The sequence below is a fragment of the Mus musculus genome, chromosome 10, assembly GCF_000001635.26.
Source record: "Mus musculus strain C57BL/6J chromosome 10, GRCm38.p6 C57BL/6J".
NCBI lineage: Eukaryota > Metazoa > Chordata > Mammalia > Rodentia > Muridae > Mus > Mus musculus.
Window position 1 is genome coordinate 29,272,823 of NC_000076.6, and position 17,753 is coordinate 29,290,575.

Genomic DNA, 17,753 nt, shown 5'->3' on the forward strand with positions numbered 1-17,753 from the left:
GTGTGTGTGTGTGTACAATATACACAGATACACAACATTATGTTTTTTAAAAGGTCATTTCAAAATATTTCACATGTAGACCTCCCTTAGAGAGATGCCCCCAAATACTAAGAAAACCAGAAACAGTGTTGCTGATAGATAGCAATTTCTGATAATCATTTGTCTAGAGACACTCAAAGTAATGCTGAAATATACGTGTAGTCAGTGAGGCATATTTTATCATGACCTTTAAACAATGGCTGTCTCTCAGCACATCATTGTGTATGCACTCGTAAGGGTGACAGTGTACTTTCTATAATGTGCTACATGAATTATGCCCCTTTGGACAGAGCAGGATATGAGTACATGACCACTACCCCTGGCCATAGAGGAATTTCCTGGGAGACAATGATAAGCCAAGGCAAAATACAATGGGGGTACTGTTGCTTGGACATAGCTATCTGGGTTACAACATGGTGCTTCAAATGTGGCACCTTGACAACTGTACAAGCTGCTGATGGAGAGGTCACTGATTCTGGATGTCAGGAGTTTCTCGTGAGAGCTGGCCAAGAGGGAATCATCTGACATACCTCACCTGAAAGGAAGTCAGAAGGTCCACACTCAGGGAAAGCTGTGCACTGTACGTGGAAGAAAACGAAGCCACATGGCAAACACAATAAACATATGTGTAAAGAGACCTTGTGGATTCCTCCAACACTCATCAACATTACTACACCACAGGTCTTTATTTTCAATCCCATTTCTACATGACTATCCTTTCTTCATTTTAGTGAAGTATAGGTCTCTGGTGCTTTCAATTTTTAAGCAATTTACAGCATACATTTTCTTAAAAAGATTTTGTTAGTTAGTGGTTACTTCTGCGCAGCTGCGACCATGAACACCTTAAGGGAAGAAAACTTCATTTTGAGTAACGTGTTCTGAGATTGCAGTCAACGAGGCTTAGATTCATAGATTCTGGATCTATAATTAGACTTTCTTGGCAGTAGGAGAATGTGGAGCAGGAGGCTATTCAATTGATAGCGATAAGAATACACAGAGAAAGAAGGAGAGAGAAGCTGAAGACGAGTTGCCTGGAAGACACAGTCACACCTCTGAAAGCAGGACAGACTCTCAGAAGAGTCCTGGTATATGGGACTGAAAGCAGGTGCAGCAAGAAAGACCAGCTTCAAAACAATAAAAGCAGCAATAACAACAACAACAAAACCTTTCTGGCTACTTCAGTCAGTGGAGGACAGCGAGAGCTGCAAAAGATGATCAGGTTTTGTAGGGGCACATGGAGGGCGTGGGCAGCTCAGAAGTGGGAACAGCAGGTGCTAAGTATGCTGGAGTCTGACAGAAAGTACTGGAAACTGTGGGCAGAAGGAGTCACCTGTTGTGGGCTGCCCATGCCCCATCCTTGGAGTATCCCACTAGTGCCTTTGTACACAGGTAAGTAAATATTTTTTGTCTTTGTTTTAGTTTGATTTTTTTCCCCACTGATTCAATAAAAATCACGTCCAAAAGCAACTTAGGAAAGAAGCCATTTGTTTCAGGTCACAAATTATAGTCTGCAATGAAGGAAAGCAAGGGCAGGTGTTCAAGCAAGAATCTGGAGGCAGGAACCAGAGCAGAGACCATGGAGGAACAGTGTTTAACTGGCGTACTTCCTTTTATTTGTCTGACTTTCCTGTATAACTCAAGACTACCTGCTCAGGGATAGTACTGTCTAGATTGGATTATGTCCACATGTGTGAATTGGCAATCATAAAATTTCTTCACAGGCAAATATGATGGACAAAATTCATGAATTAAAATTCTTCTTACCACACACATCTAGATTTGTTGTCAAGTTGACTAAAACTATCAAGCATAGCCTTATTCATTGTTTATTTTCTTTCAGAATAATCAAGGTTTTAAATCTTCATAATAAAGGATAAATTTAATCCCTGTTAATTATAACAGTGAAGGGAAAATTGAGAATATGTTTTTGTGTGGAAGAGGAAAAATTATATATGAGAAACAACTGGGAACACAGTTCATTTGGGTCAATTGCTTGAACCCCTGCGCTGGCTTTCCTTCTGTTCAAGCCTGAAGACCTACTTTGGTTTCTAGAACTCCTGTAATAGAGGCCAGCATCATGGTATGTATTTGTCATACCCATGCTGGGGAGGTAAAAGCTAGTGGATCCATGCAACTCACTGGCTACCCTAGCCTTATGGTGAGTGCAGTCACTGTGCAAAGGAAAAACACAGGTAGACCACATTTGAGGTAGTACTCTGGCCTCCACATGCATGTACAATTCTCTACACACACACACACACACACACACACACACACACACACACACACACATACTCACATGCACATACACACAAGCACACAAATATATTATGCACACAGATTCACACATATACATAGGTGAATTTGTATTCTGGTTTACCTGCATATATGTTTTTGTGCACCACTTACATGCCTGGTTCTCATGGAGGCCAGACAAAAACACTGCATGTCTTGGAACTGGACAGCTGGTTGTGTTCTAACAAGTGGATTCTGGAAATAAAATCCAGGTCCTCTGGGAATCAAACCTGTGTTGCCTGAGAAAGCAGCCTATGCTCTTAATTAGTAAGCCATCTCTCTAGGTCCCAGAGCAATACAACTCAGAGAACAGCAATTGTTGACTATTTAAAACATTTATAATTTATAGTGATTATAGAGGTTTTTTCCTTCTAGATATATTTACTTTCTCTTATGGGTTTATATGTCCAAATTCTTTGCATTTAGGACAAGCCACATAAATTTAAAAGTTTCTCTAAATTGGAACATCGTGATATTCTTGGTTATTAAATAATGTAAATATCAGGATCATACCTTCACTAATTATAGCAAAATATTGTTTTGGTTATTGCAATATACTCCCTAAATTTCAGGTTTCCTCTCATTGGTCTTTCCTATAGTGCTAATAAATCTTTAGAGACAATCATTAAAACATCACAAATTAAAGTATACACTTTAATATTAAGAATAGTAAAATAAATCATTATATTAATTAATGTAACATAATTTCAACTTTATTCTGTTTTATCAATATGAACTCTGGGTCTTGTCTGTTCAGTTTGGCCCATAATACAATATAACTAGTGGATAGAAAGTCTAATATTCAAATTCCTTGTGATTTCCAGACCATCCTTTCCCTGCAGCCTCTGCTGCCTCTAGTTCATGGGGCTTTCAAGCTAGATTTAAAAGATCAATTCTACTTAGAATTTTCTCATATTCATAGAAGTCATATTAAACCTATTGTGATGGTTTGTATATTCTTGGGCCAGGGAGTGGCACCATTTGGAGGTGTGACCTGGTTGGAGTAGGTGTGCCTCTGTGGGTGTGGGCTTAGAGAGGCCCATTGGACACGCAAACTTTATATGCCCCAGTACAGGGGAATGCCAGGGCCAAAAAATGGGATTTGGGTGAGTAGGGAAGTGGGAGGGGAGGGTATGGGGGGCTTTTGGGTTAGCATTCTAAATGTAATTGAGGAAAATACGTAATAATAGAAAATATTAAAAAAAAAAAAAGATCCTCACCCTAGTTGCCTAGAAGTCAATCTTCCACTAGCAGCCGTTGGATGAAGACATAGAACTCTCAGCTCCTCCTGCACCATGCTTGCCTGGATGCTGCCATGCTCCCACCTTGATGATAATGGACTGAACCTCTGAACCTGCAAGCCAGCCCCAATTAAATGTTGTTTTTATAAGACTTGCCTTGGTCATGGTGTCTGTTCACAGCAGCAAAACCCTAACTAAGACACATATAAATATTCTTGAACTGCTACAGTATATAAATAAGTGTAAAAGAATGGAACAGAATATAAACTGTGGGTTCACTTCCTTTAATGAGGAAACTAGCTTCAGGAGATATAAACCATAGCTACATAGCTACATCCAGTAAATTGAGCAAAACCTCTGTTTCAGACCTATTTCTACATCAGGTATAGTAAAAGATGGCTGAATCCAAGCAAGGCCTCTGTGCCCCTCAAGTAAAGACACACACACACACACACACACACACACACACACACACACACACACACACACACAAACACACACACACACACACACACATTGACAATGACCATGATTTTGGAAGAGAGCTGGGATGGGGTATATAAGAAGACATGGAAGGAATAAAGGGAATAGAAGAAATGATGTAATTATATCTCAACCTCAGAAAATAGAAAAAAAAATTAAAAATGATGAAACTAATCTCTATTAGAACTATTTTTGAAAATGCTATGTCAGAAATGTAAATATATATGTTTGTATTTTTGCACAATGTCAGAATGTATTGAATACCAACAAATTTATATGCCAGGACAATTTTGTTCCTGTAATGTACCATGTAGTACTAGTTTTTCTTCAAAATTGTGGTGAAGGACAATCATAGTCTCTTTAACTTCAATATTAATTAGTGATGTTCACCCTCAGATTATGTGCTATCATCAGATACACAACTAAAAGGCAGAGAGCCAAACAGTCACTGTAGCTCCCAAAGAAGGCAACCATTTTGCAGCAGCATAGATGATTTCAATCTGAGGACTACTACTCAAGGTGAGGAGTAGGGCCAGTTGATTACTTGAGTGGGTCACTCCAAGCAGTGGGTACCTTGCTGACCTGAAATCATGGATAGTCAAGAGGTTTAGAGCCTGCCTGTCAATCCCATAATGCATGTGGTATCAATGGTATTGCCATGCATTACCAAGAGTTTTCCTTCCTCATATAGGATCCTGATGAGAGTTTTGTTTGTTTGTTTGTTTTTGTATTTAACTATCTGCATATGATTTTATATGGCTAGTGTTTCTCATATGGCTTTGAGATGCCCAGGTGTCCACATGTTCTTGACCTAAGTTGGTAACTCTGTAAGAGGTGATGTTATATATATCACAGTTACTATCAGTCTGAGTCTCATGATTAATGCTGGTTGGTGGTGACTGCTGGCTTCACAGATAGGATGCAGATTTATTCTGCCTCAAATTTGTACACAAAATGAAATGGACTCCTGCTTTGGAAGATGAAATCCTCTGAAACAAGGCACAGCCTGACAGGCTCCTGTTTTATATAAAGTGCAGTAACTTACAACAATGCAGGGCGGGGTCTGTCTTCACATACCACACCCCTATCAACACTGCTGCTCACTACTTGTACACACGCTGCTGTCTGTCCTCTATCCCTCTTTCCATTTTTCTTCTTCTCACTCCTTTAAAATTCAGAGTTCTTTGTTGCTGTTGTTGCTGTTTCATGATGCTTGCCACTGAAGCAACTTCAGTTCTCATGTATCCCGGGCAAGCCCTACCTAGGAGCTGGAACTCCATTCCATGCCTCTCATTACAGTAACACAACCTGTCTGTTCTTGGTGTCAACCTGCACATAACACAGTGCACACTTGAAGTGTTTATCCTCCTATAATACATGTGGTACCATGCTTTTGTTGTTGCTTCGGGAGTATCCAAGATTACAGTCATCTGCCACCAAGCCCTGCTATTGCTAATGAGTCCCTTTCAGAACAGCATTACTTATGTCTGTCCATTAAAATCACTCTCTACTTTTCTAGGGACCCATGTGTAGCACTGAGCATCCACAGCATGGAGTGTGTGTGTGTGTGTGTGTGTGTGTGTGTGTGTGTGTGTGTGAATTTTTTATTACATATTTTCTTCATTTACATTTCAAATGTTATCCCCTTTTCTTTTTTCCCCTCTGGAAACATCCTATCCCATATCCTTTCCCCCTGATTCTATGAGGGTGCTCCCCCACCCATCCACCCACTTCCGTTTCTCCATCCTGGCATTTCCCTACACTGGGGCATCAAGCCTTCACAGGACCAAGGGACTCTCCTCCCACTGATATCTGACAAGGCCATTCTATGCTACATATGTGGCTGGAGCCATGGTACTCCATGGGTACTCCTGAGTTGGTGGTTTAGACCCTGGAAGCTCTGGTGGCTATGGTTGGTTCATATTGTTGTTCCTCCTATGGGGCTACAAACTCCTCCATTGGGGACCCCTTGTTCAGTCCCATAGTTGGCTGTGAGCATCCACCTCTGTATTTGTAAGGTTCTGGCAAAGCCTATCAGGAGACAGCTATATCAGGCTCCTGTCAGCATGCACTTCTTGGCATCCACAATAGTGTCTAAATTTGGTAACTGTATATGGGATGGATCCCCAGGTGGGACAGTCTCTGGATGGCCTTTCCTTCAGTATTTGCTCCACACTTTGTATCTCCTCCCATGGGTATTTTGTTCCCTTTTCTAAGAAGAACTGAAGCATCCACACTTTGGTCTTCCTTCTTCTTGAGCTTCATGTAGTCTGTGGATTGTACCTTCGGTATTATGAGCTTTTGGGCTAATATCCACTTATCAGTGTTTACATACCATGTGTTTTCTTTTGTGACTGGATTACCTCACTCACAATGATATTTTCTAGTTCCATCTATTTTCCTAAGAATTTCATGAAGTCATTGCTTTTAATAGCTGAGCAGTACTCCATTGTGTAAATGTAACACATTTTCTGTATCCATTTCTCTGTTGAAAGACATCTGTATTCTTTCCAGCTTCTGTCTATTATATATAAGACTGCTCTGAACATAGTGGGGCATGTATCCTTGCTATATGTTGGAGAATCTTTGGGGTATATGCCAGGAGTGATATAGCTGGATCCTCAGGTCAAATTTTCTTAGAAACCACTAATTTCCACAGTGGTTGTACCCATTTTTTTTTTACTAGGATTATTTGGTTCTCTGGAGTTAACTTCTTAAAAATACATCCTGGCATCTCCAGCAGTTGCAGTTTTATAGAAGTGAAGATAAATATTTATTTAGAGGGAGTTCTGCATAAGCCGGTGGTTTAACAGAAGTTAAAGTAAGCTGGCTGGGCATCTTGACCTTGGGTTCCTAGGTTAGAGATGTATCATTTTCTGTGGTGTTTCTCATTAAAGAGATCAAATTCTAGTCAGCAGAATTTAGTCTAGTTTGATCTCAGTCGAAACAAAAGATAGAACAACCTTTGTACTATCTTGCCCTGTCACACACGTTGCAAAGCATTTTAAAGTAACTTGCTAGGAAGATTTTGGTTGGATTCTTAAAATACACATTGAAGGCCACTGATTAGTTGACCCAACTCACTGTGTATCATCTGTATATAGATGCTTGTAGCAATAGTGCTTTCCCTGAAAGGAAGAAATCTAAAATATAATGCACACACTAACTATAGGATATACATTCAAAGTGATTTACTGCTTAGCATGATACTATTTAATTTTTAAATTTTTGAAAAATAAGCCCTAGGTCATATTATTATACCGGCAGGTATTATAGTCTCATTCTAAGAGCTGATGTTATCTCCCTTCACCCAGATTTTAGAAGAGGGATTTGGAGTAGAATGGTTTGAGTTAAAATGAAAATAGTTTTTAAAAGTCTGTGCATATGTCTATGCATGTGCATGTGAGTGTAGATGCCTGTGGAGCCCAGAGGCTCCTTTGGATCCTCTGAAGCTGGAGCCATGGGTGCAGGGAATCAAACTTGTGTCTTCTACTAGAGCAGTGTGTACTCTGGATGTCCAAGTCTTCTATCCAGCCCTGAGTGAAATAGTTTTAATGAAGAGTTAAAGAGCTCACCTTCAGTGTCCCTTGATCTCCAGAAAGCACAAGGAAGAGAAGGCCAATGAAACTGATCTGAATAATTACCATGCAGCTCTTCTAGTCGGTTTTACTTTAGAGTTTGTAAAAACCTAGTAGGTCAAGATGTGCATGCCTCATTGCTAAGACTTCCACAGAGTTTCACTGAGATTATCCAGGGTTGAACTCATATTGTGCTGATTCTAATGAAGACTGCAGTGATGGTACACAAGGCCAGTTACTGATTCCACTGGTAAACCTTCTCAGAACTTTGCCCTGAGAAGTGTTAGCCTTCCATGTGTGTCATCTGGAAGACTCATGCTGTGTGGATACCTTTGTAATTTTAACTCCAAGTATTCTGTACCATGTGGTAAGTCTTTGCTACTAATTCTATAGGATCTCACCTGTCCCACAGATTCACCATTTTCCCAAAGGTCGAGAAGTTTCATAAAAATGAAAATTCTTTATAAAACAATAATATAAAGAATAGGCTACCCATGTGTTCAAATTTTACTTATTCCTGAAAGGTACTTGAACCAGAAAGCTTAACTTGCCTTGTCAACAGTTAGTAGGAGAAGTATTAATTAATAGAACCTTGGCAAGATCTTAACATTTCAGGAACTATTAACTATATTTAGGGGCATGTCATCTTACTGAGTTATAAATTATTATCATAAGGAAAATAAGGATAAAGAGAATACTGCCTGTACTGGCTGGTTTTGTGTGTCATCTTTACATAAGAGAGGGTCAGCAGAGATGCGGTATCCTCATTTGAGAAAAAGTATCCATGAAATACACTTGTAAGGCATTTTTTCAATTAGTGATTGATGGGGGAGGGACTACTGGGCTGTGGCATCCCTTGGCTAATAGTTCTGTGTTCTATGAGAAAGCAGGTTGAGCAAACCAGTAAACATATTCTTTCTTGACCTCTGCTTCTAGGATCCTTGTCTTGTTTGGGTTCCTATCTTGAATACCTTCAGTGATAAACAACAATGTGTAACTGTAAGCTGAATAAACCCTTTCCTTCCCAACTTGCTTTTTGGTCACGGTGTTTTGTCACAGTAGTAGAAACCCTACAACACTGCCTGCTACTACTTACTACTTCTCAATATTAAAAGAGTAATGATTATTACACAACTTCTCTTTTTGTCCTCTAAAACCCATCTGATTTCATGCATTAGACTTTTAAAGGAAGACTTAAGAGAACCCTTTTCAACAGAATTCAGATTTCCTATGAAATACCTCGCCTTCTAAGGATTCTGCACATTCCCTTTTTTGTTGTAAGATAGTGCAGGACGAGGAAGAAATAGCTTACTCAGAACACATCCAGAAAATATGTTTAGGCAGAAGATCAGGTATCAGAGTTACAGTTAAGAGTGTTATTACTTTGTCATCTTTGTATGAATTAATGTGTTTTTTGTTGTTCTTTTCCAGTCTGGGCCCTTGATCCTCTAGCTTTTGGCAGCTGGACAGAACAGCTTAGTGTTGATTTCCCAACAGCCTCCTCTCTTGGCCCTTAAAGGAGCACTCAAAACTTATTTTCTGCCTCTTGGAGCATGTAAGATTTTAAAAGGAAAAACTGGTCCTCTATGAGAGTCAGAGTTAGTCTATGCATCTGAACTGCCATCTGACTGGTGACTTTGCCAAAGGGACAGGGGAGATACTACTGCAAGCCACAGAAGTGTCATGTTTCTGTCCCTTCTACAAATTACCTGCCAGATGTTCCTGAGTCTGTTTCTAGAGGGTGCCTTACGTTTCTTTGATCTCAGTTTAGTTTGTAGATTGGAGTCTGCCTTTTATGTTATTTCAACAATTTGTTTCTGTTTGTTTACTTAAGGGTTCATTTTGGTTGTTTTTATTTTGATCTTGTATCTTCCATCTTTAAAAAGAAATTATTTCATTTTATGTATTTATTTTGTATGTAGAGATAAAGCAGGCATTCTCATGGCAGTCAGAGAACCACCTCTGGGAATCAGGTGTGTACTTCCACCAACCTCCTATTCAGGTTGTCAGGCTGGGTAGCATGCATCTTACCTGGCTGAATCAATGCTCTGACCTCACTTTCATCTTTTCACAAGTAGGACATGAACTGTAGATGTAGAGCCTCATACAACTTCAAACAGCTCTCGGGGCCCTTTTCATAATACTGAATATCAGGGAATTGAAAGGTGGGTGGCTTAGCTTTACAAACACAGCAAACTCTCTACCACAGTGTTTTTTTCTTGTTAAAAGCAAACATCTTCTCTGCTGTATGTTATTCTTTCAATTGTAGCCCATCCACATGCAGTAATATCCCTGAGGTAGAACTACATACCAGGGCAGTGCTCAGTCCAAGAGCTCCATCGTCAACTGCTCTGTCAGGAAGGATGGTCCCCTGCAGTCATCATTTAATCTGTTCTTGGAAATCACCAAGGAAATGGATTTTAAGTGTCCTCATCATAAAATTGTCATAATATCATAATGGGTTAATTAGCTCATTGGACTCATCTTATGAAAGAGAGACATTTCAAAATACATACATTATAGACATGCACAATCTTTAGAAGTATAAAACATTTTTTAATTTCAATGAAATGAAGAAAGTGGATGACAGAAGACTCTGTTGAAGAGTAGATTGATCCCAGGCTTCTTCTGAAGCCCTCGTGTATGGGGAAGAATGTAGGTCATTATCTAAAACTAGGTCCATGCTTGGCAGAGGTTGAGTGGACTTGGAGGAACTGTGGCTTCAGATTCTGGGAACTCAACATTTTTTACTCTAAGGGCTGTGGTTAACACTCCCCAAGCCTGCTGTGTGCTCATTCTGTGACGTTCCTTTGGGCAACATTGTTCAATTACCTACCTGCACTATTAGAACAGAAATCCCACAGGAAATTTAGCAATCAGTAAGGTCCTAGGGAAGAGCTTACTGTTGTCATGAGCTAATAATCGGTAGCTAGTAGTCAGTACACTGACGTTGAATGACCTATCATACACCAACAGATACCTGCACCTCTCAGTTCCCATCGGAGAAGCTTCTACTTTAGAAGACAGTGTTTAGCTGAAGTGAAGAGAAGAAGCACAATGCTCATCCCTAAGAGGAACACAGATTCACCCACACCCTCCCAAAGATCAGGGATCATTGCATAGTAAGTGGGATGTGGTGGAGGACTACTAGGAAACATCATCTGGACACAGCAGGGCAGCTGCACATATGGATTCATAGCAATTGTGACAACAGGCACAAAACATATGCACATTCATTCTAGACCAAATTCCAAAGTGGAGAGAGGAGTTGCCTGCAAAGCCATATGCCTATAGGAGAAGCAAAAAACAATGGTTAGCTGCTGAGAATTGAAGAGATAGTTTTCTCTCAGAGTGTGTCTGTCCTCTGCTAAGTTGACCATTTTGCAAGACTGAACAAACTGTTCTTGAAGTTCCTCCCCTCCCACCCCAATCTCTTTAAGAAACAATGTTGAGTGGACAGAGAAGGGGGATTAGATCTGGAAATGTTGGGAAAGGATAGTGAATATGATCAAAACATGTAAGAATTCAAAACTCTCAAAGAATAATATAACAATATAAAGTTATTTGTGCTCCTACTAATGGTGACCTAGTTGATCAGAAGAGGGCAAAAGCTCCGTAAGAGTTACTTGAGATGAGTGACTGGGAGACTTTGACAAACACGATCTCAATGTACTGTTCCCAGAGCTGTCGTTCTCTTCCTCATGTTCAGGCTTGTGTGTGTGTGTATGTGTGTGTGTGTGTGTGTGTGTTTGCATGAGTTAATGTCTATCTGTATGTGAGACTGGGAATGACGGAAAGAGTGTGCACATGGGTGTGACTGTGTGAGTATGTGCTTTCGTGTGTGTGTGTGTGTGTGCATATGAGTGTGTGAATGTGTGTATGTATGAGAGTAGTTATGTATAAATGCATGTGTGTAAGTCTGAGCAACTGTGTGTGCATATGTCTGTGTGTGGCTGTGTCTATGCATTTGTGTGTGCATGCATGTGAGTTTGTGTGCATGTATGTCTGTGTATCTATGAGTGTGTTTGTGCATTTGTGTGTGTGCGAACAAGTTTATGTGTGAGTGTGTATATGAGTGAATGCATAAATAATTACGTGTCTGAGCGTGTGTGTTACTTCTGCAATCTATCTATAGTCTTCCAACAAATTCCCTGGTTTCATGTTGTATAAAAAGTTGTTCTCACAGAACTGCTCTAGAAAGAAAGAAAGAAGGAAAGAAAGAAAGAAAGAAAGAAAGAAAGAAAGAAAGAAAGGAAGGAAGGAAGATAGAAAGAGAAAAAGAAAGAAAGAAAGAAAGAAAGAAAGAAAGAAAGAAAGAAAGAAAGAAAGAAAGAAAGAAAGAAAGGAAGGAAGGAAGGAAGGAAGGAAGGAAGGAAGGAAGGAAGAAAGAAAGAAAGAGAAAAAGAAAGAAAGAAAGAAAGAAAGAAAGAAAGAAAGAAAGAAAGAAAGAAAGAAAGAAAGAAGGAAAGGAGGAAAGCAAGCAAGCAAGCATGTTTTTAAAATTGAGATTACCTGAAGTTAAGATCACTTTTCAAGGTGGTTATATGGCAGGGCCAGCACACTCTGGTTTGAGTGGATAGCAGAAGCACTAGTTATGCACTGCTCCATCAGAGACTTTGTCTCACTCTTGGAGCTCTCACTACTATAAGCTTCATAAAAAACAGAAATATTTCCAAACTATGCTCACGGAGTATAAAGGCTGGCATTCAGCAAGCTTACCAGTTGTGATGGTTACTTTCAATTGTGAAATGGTTGTGATGTAGGGTCACCTGTGGGAGGCACCTCTGGGCAAGTCTGTGGGCTTATAGTAATTGTTAATCAAAGTAAATGACCCACATACTGCAGGTTGTAACATTCAGTGGGTTGGAATCCTACACTGGATACAAAGAGGACAGAGTGGAGCACAAGTATTGTGTTCTTTACTTCCTGACCTAAATTTCTCAGACCAGGACTTCCTTATGAGACGAATAAACTCGACTCCACATAAGCACACTTGTTCTTCTGAGTACCGTGTCCGAGTATGTTATTACAGATGCAGGAAAAGTAACTAAGATATGGAAAAAGGAGGACACAGTGAAATCACAGACTGCTCCATGGCTATGAAGGAGAAAGGCTACCTATAAAGTGCCTTGTGGAGAGAGAAGAGGCAGAGGTATCAGGAGTAGTCCAAAGCTGAGATGGCTCTGTCTCAGAGGCTGGAAGAACTGCAGCATGGGAGAAAAGGTTGCTAGTTCATTTTACTTTGTTTTGTTTTGCTTTGCTTTGTTTTTGTTTTGTTTTGTTTTGTTTTGTTTTGTTTTGTTTTGTTTTGTTTTGTTGAAAGAAAACTGGGTAGCTGCAGTGAGAGGAAACAGATGGAGTGAGGTGGGGTGGCGGTCAGGTACAGGACAGGAATCAAGCCAGAAGTGCACATGGGCTCTGAGATTGGGAACTCAGGAGCTGGGAGGTTTCTATATGACTCTGATTTGTAACCTGATGCTCCACATTTCAGGTAGTAAGTAAGAAGAGAGGGGAGTGGATTCTTGGCAGGCTAACCTGTTTCACAGGTTTCTGCTAGTTCATCTATCTGCCAGGAAACCTTTTATAGTCCAGGCTGAGTTAAGGCCAGACTGTGATCCTAGACAGTGCCAATGATCCTGTCTCCCACCTCAACCCCACAAGGGGCATTAATTAATGACATAGACATACTATGGTACTTTAGAAAAATAGAATAATGTTCTTTATTTTTCTAGAACAAAACTAATAGCATTTTCTTTTTAATTGGGGATTTTCATTTATATTACCTTACACGTTTTCTTCTCATACTAAATCTTTGGTCTGGGTTTATTTATTTGTTTTAAAGAATAAGTTTATTCAGTACTTTTGATGCAGACATAAGACCAGAGCTTCATTCAGCAATTGAGAGTCACCTATGAAAACTGAAAGTGAAGGGCAGACTGACAGAAACAAAATCAACCAGTGAAGTAGCTTGGAAGGAAACAAACTACTGAGCCCCCCACATTCCTCTTTCTGGTCTTGTCCTCTAATTAGCATAAGAGAGAATCATATACCCTGTGAATCCCTGAGTCAGTGGAAAATCAACTTTCTCTTGGAAGGCATTTAGTGTAGCTAATTCAGTTTGCAAAGCATTAGAATCTGAAATCTCACATTCTGAACTTGGCAAAAAGGAGTGAGCTGGTGAGGCAGATGATCTGGGTCTGTGTTGAGACAACTGTACACAGCTGGACCCTGCTTTGAGTGCCTTGATGTTTTTAATGATGCAACATAAGTAAACATCTAACCTAACGGCAGGTCTTTCTGGTGATGGGATACTTTTGAAGTGTTTCACAACTGGCTTTCTGGAAAAGGAAGACAAAACAAAAGCAATAAACAAAAAATCTAGTGGTAGTATTTGACAGTTTCCATGGTCGACATGTTTCTATCAAGGCACAAATGTGATGTTCACCAGTTCACAAAATCCCAAAACATTTTTAGTTGATTCTAATTAAATGGCATGAATAAACTCCAGTACACCATCTGTTCTTCTCACCAAGTGGTTATCATATACCACAGTTCATTTAAAGTTTGGCTTCAATAATTAATGCCATGTAAACTTATATTTATTTGTTAAATTTTAATATTTATAAAGTACCTTGTGAAATGAGTGAAAGAAAATTTACCATCAGTTAAAAGTATCAAAACAACAAAACTTTGGTAAGTATAATATTGTAGTTTTTATATTCAGGTTGTCCTGGAAACATGAAAACAAACTTTGTCAACCTTTCTAAGAAGGTCAAGAAACACAACAATAACTATTTGCCATTTATTCTGGATACTTTTAGTAACTATTATGTAAGAAATGCTTAAAATGTGAAAATACAAAAGCAAATTAGATTCTTCTATTGAGAGATCTTCACACTGTGACAAAGTAAGACAAGGTGTGGAGTCTGCTCTCAAAAAGCAAGATCGACGCGACACAGTCGAATTCTTCTCAACAGCCTTTATTGCAGGAATGCCTCGATGCTTCTACGGGGACCCAGGGCACCCAGGGAGCCCTGCTTATATGCACCCCAGCACAGGAGAAGGCTCCGTGGCTCCCGAGGATTGGTCAGTCTGCCGGCACCCAATTTGCATGCACCCGCTCGGGAGGGGTTGGTGCCAAATTCGAACTGACGCCTGCACAGTGGTGTTGTTTATGACAACGGCAACCAGAAACCGGCGCCATCTTGGAGTTGGCTTCCCTCATCTCCCCCTTTTTTGTTTAATGATGCTGGACTAGGTCTCGGCAAATCTGTCCATTGGCTACGGCTCCTGTTTTAGGTCAATCTTCTAGTGTCACAGCCTTACCCATCATAGGGTTGCCCTATCGCCTCCATGCCCCGTGTCTTAGGTTGGTTTGTGCACAAGGAAAGTTGCCCATCTCTGGATACCGTGACTACAATTGCCAAATGACTTAGGGCGAACTCTTAGTTTTTCAAAGAGGCCAGCCAAATATTGGGAGATGCGCCATCTTCAATTGCCAACAGAGCTTGGTACACCACTGCTTTATGTTGTGCATGCTCTCTTTTTAGCTGACACAATAGCCAGATGAGAAGACACAACCCAGGAGGACCACTGCCCCCCCCAGGCCAACATTCTCGCCCATTCCTTAAAAAATAAAAAATGAGAAGGCAATGGTGATCCAGGAGGTGAAGTCCCCCAAGGTGACGGGGTCCAGTCAAGTGCTGTTGAGTTTGGCAATCTGGAGGAGCAGCTTTCTGGACAACTGCTCCGCTTAGCCGACCAATTTCTTTTAAGGTAGTCAGATAAGAGGCGACTCTGTTCAAGAGACTGAGAGAAATTAGCTTGTAGAGGAGTAACAAAAACCTTTAAGAGATGAGACACAGGACATTTGGACAACTTTATACAATTCTTCAACCTGTTCTTTTAGGATAATTTGTCTGATCTAAAGCAAAGCGCCCCAGACCCAGGAGCATATCTGCATCTCAATGTCTCTGGGGATCTTGTCCTGTGGCTAAATTTGCTGCTGCCTGACTGTTTGAATGTTCATATGACAAAGACCTCCAATCTAAATACTGACTAATCTAAATAGGCACGCCCGAGCTATATTGTTCCAGTCCCCCGGGGTGAGGCAATATCTAGCAAGTGCCTCGACCTGTGCAACTACAAAGGCTGCACTCACCCCGTAGGTACGGACTGACTCAGCCAGTTGCTTAATAGTTTTAAAATCCACTGGCTCGTGATACTGCTGCCCTTGTCCATTAACAAAAACCGGAAAGGTTAATCCTATTTCTTTCCACACCTCTGGGCAGAAGGAGGTACCTGGTCTAACAGCCCTAGCGGACTTCTTTTCTCCTGTGTAATCAGGGTTGTAAGGTGAAGCTGTCGGCACTTTTGGTTTTGTTCTTTTATTAGCCAATGCTCCCCTTTTCATTGGCTTGGTTCTATATGACCAATCCAGGTCATACCTTTCCCTCTCATACCGAGCTGACTCTTCCTCTAGGTCAGCTTCATCATCTTTGTTAAGCTCCGAGTCACTGGAAGCAGAGCTTGATAAACTTAAATCCTTTAAAGAGAGATATCTCTTCACTATTTCCTTTTCTTTATCACCGATTCCTTTTATTTTTCCTCCCTTTTCTTTTCCTTTTTCTTTCTCACCCTTTTTCTTTCTCTTGCTCATACGCTCTTTGTCCTCTTCTGACATGTGTTCTTGTTGTTCTGTAAGAATTTTCTGACCTGTCTTAACTGTTTCTGTCAAACAAAAGCAGAGGCCACAAATTACAGAAAACGAAACAAGGATAAGAGCTACCCACACTGGGTCTATGGGCGAGAAAAACATATTTCCCTTAAACCCAGGGATCAATTTGGGAGACTTACTGGTACCGCCATTCCCTGGCTGAAGAGTTCTGAATCCACGAGATCCTCGTGTCCCCGTACGGGCCACATTATGTCGTGTCTGCTCTCGACAAGCAAGAACGACATGACACAGTCGGATTCTTCTCAACAGCCTTTATTGCAGGAACGCGTCTATGCTTCTACGGGGACCCTGGGTGCCCAGGGAGCCCTGCTTATATGCACCCCAGCACAGGAAAAGGTTCCGTGGCCCCCTGGGATTGGTCAGTCTGCCGGCACCCAATTTGCATGCACCCACTCGGGAGGGGTTGGTGCCAAATTAGAATTGACGCCTGCACAGTGGTGTTGTTTATGACAACAGCAACTGGAAAACGGCGCCCGGGCACCGTCTTGGAGTTGGCTTCCCACAACAAGGCAAAGGTTCCTCCATCTTGAATCATTGCTGAGGTCATTTAAGATTTATCTATTTAGAATTTAAATTCCTTGACAGAGAATCCCATGGAAAACAACCAAACCCCATTCAGAACACAAGGTCAGGACGTCCTACCTAATATAAATTAGCTTCTTTAAAGTGTTTTGTTTTGTCTTGTTTTTTTTTTGTTGTTGTTGTTGGGTTTTTTTTTTTGTTTTTTTTGTTTTTTTTGGTCTTTTTTTTTTTTTTTTTTTTTTTTTTTGTGCAAACTTCTTCCTCCAGCTAACTGCTTCTATTAAACTGCTTGCTTCTACAAAGCTCCCTCTAGTTGATGAGCAAGATGCCAGGACATGGTTTCTACCTTTAAAAACACTGTGTTCTACATCAGGTTTCCAAACACTTGGGTATGGTCTCAGATGACTGGAACAAAGATTATCGATTGGCTATAAACTGTGTTTGAATGGTCATCTCTGGTAAACTCCCTGAAACAACACTAATATAAGAATGATAAATTGTGGCTGGAGATGTAGCTCAGTTGTAAGATGCTTACCTGCTGAAGAAATATGAAGATGCTTGGTCCATGGGAAGTGGCACTATTAAGAGGTGTGGCCTTGTTGGAGGAAGTTTATCACTGTGAGGATAGACTTCGAAGTCCTATAATCAAGCTTTACCCACTGCAGAAGAGAGACCCTACTCCTGAATGCCTACAGAAGACAGTTTCTCCTAGTCGGCCATCACTGCAAAGAGAGGCCCATTGGACACGCAAACTTTATATGCCCCAGTACAGGGAAACCCCAGGGCCAAAAAGGGGGAGTGGGTGGGTAGGGGAGTGGGGGTGGGTGGGTATGGGGGACTTTTGGTATAGCATTGGAA

General features: G+C 40.7%; 1 long non-coding RNA gene across 1 annotated transcript; it reads right to left on the bottom strand.

Annotated features, from left to right (window-relative positions):
• Positions 1-14,424: 14,424 nt before the first annotated feature.
• On the bottom strand, positions 14,425-17,675 carry Gm40620. Its single transcript, XR_871565.1, has 2 exons — positions 17,431-17,675; positions 14,425-15,445 (listed from the first exon to the last, which is right to left on the bottom strand). It is a non-coding gene; the product is annotated as a predicted gene, 40620 (long non-coding RNA).
• Between the last annotated feature and the right edge of the window lie 78 nt (positions 17,676-17,753).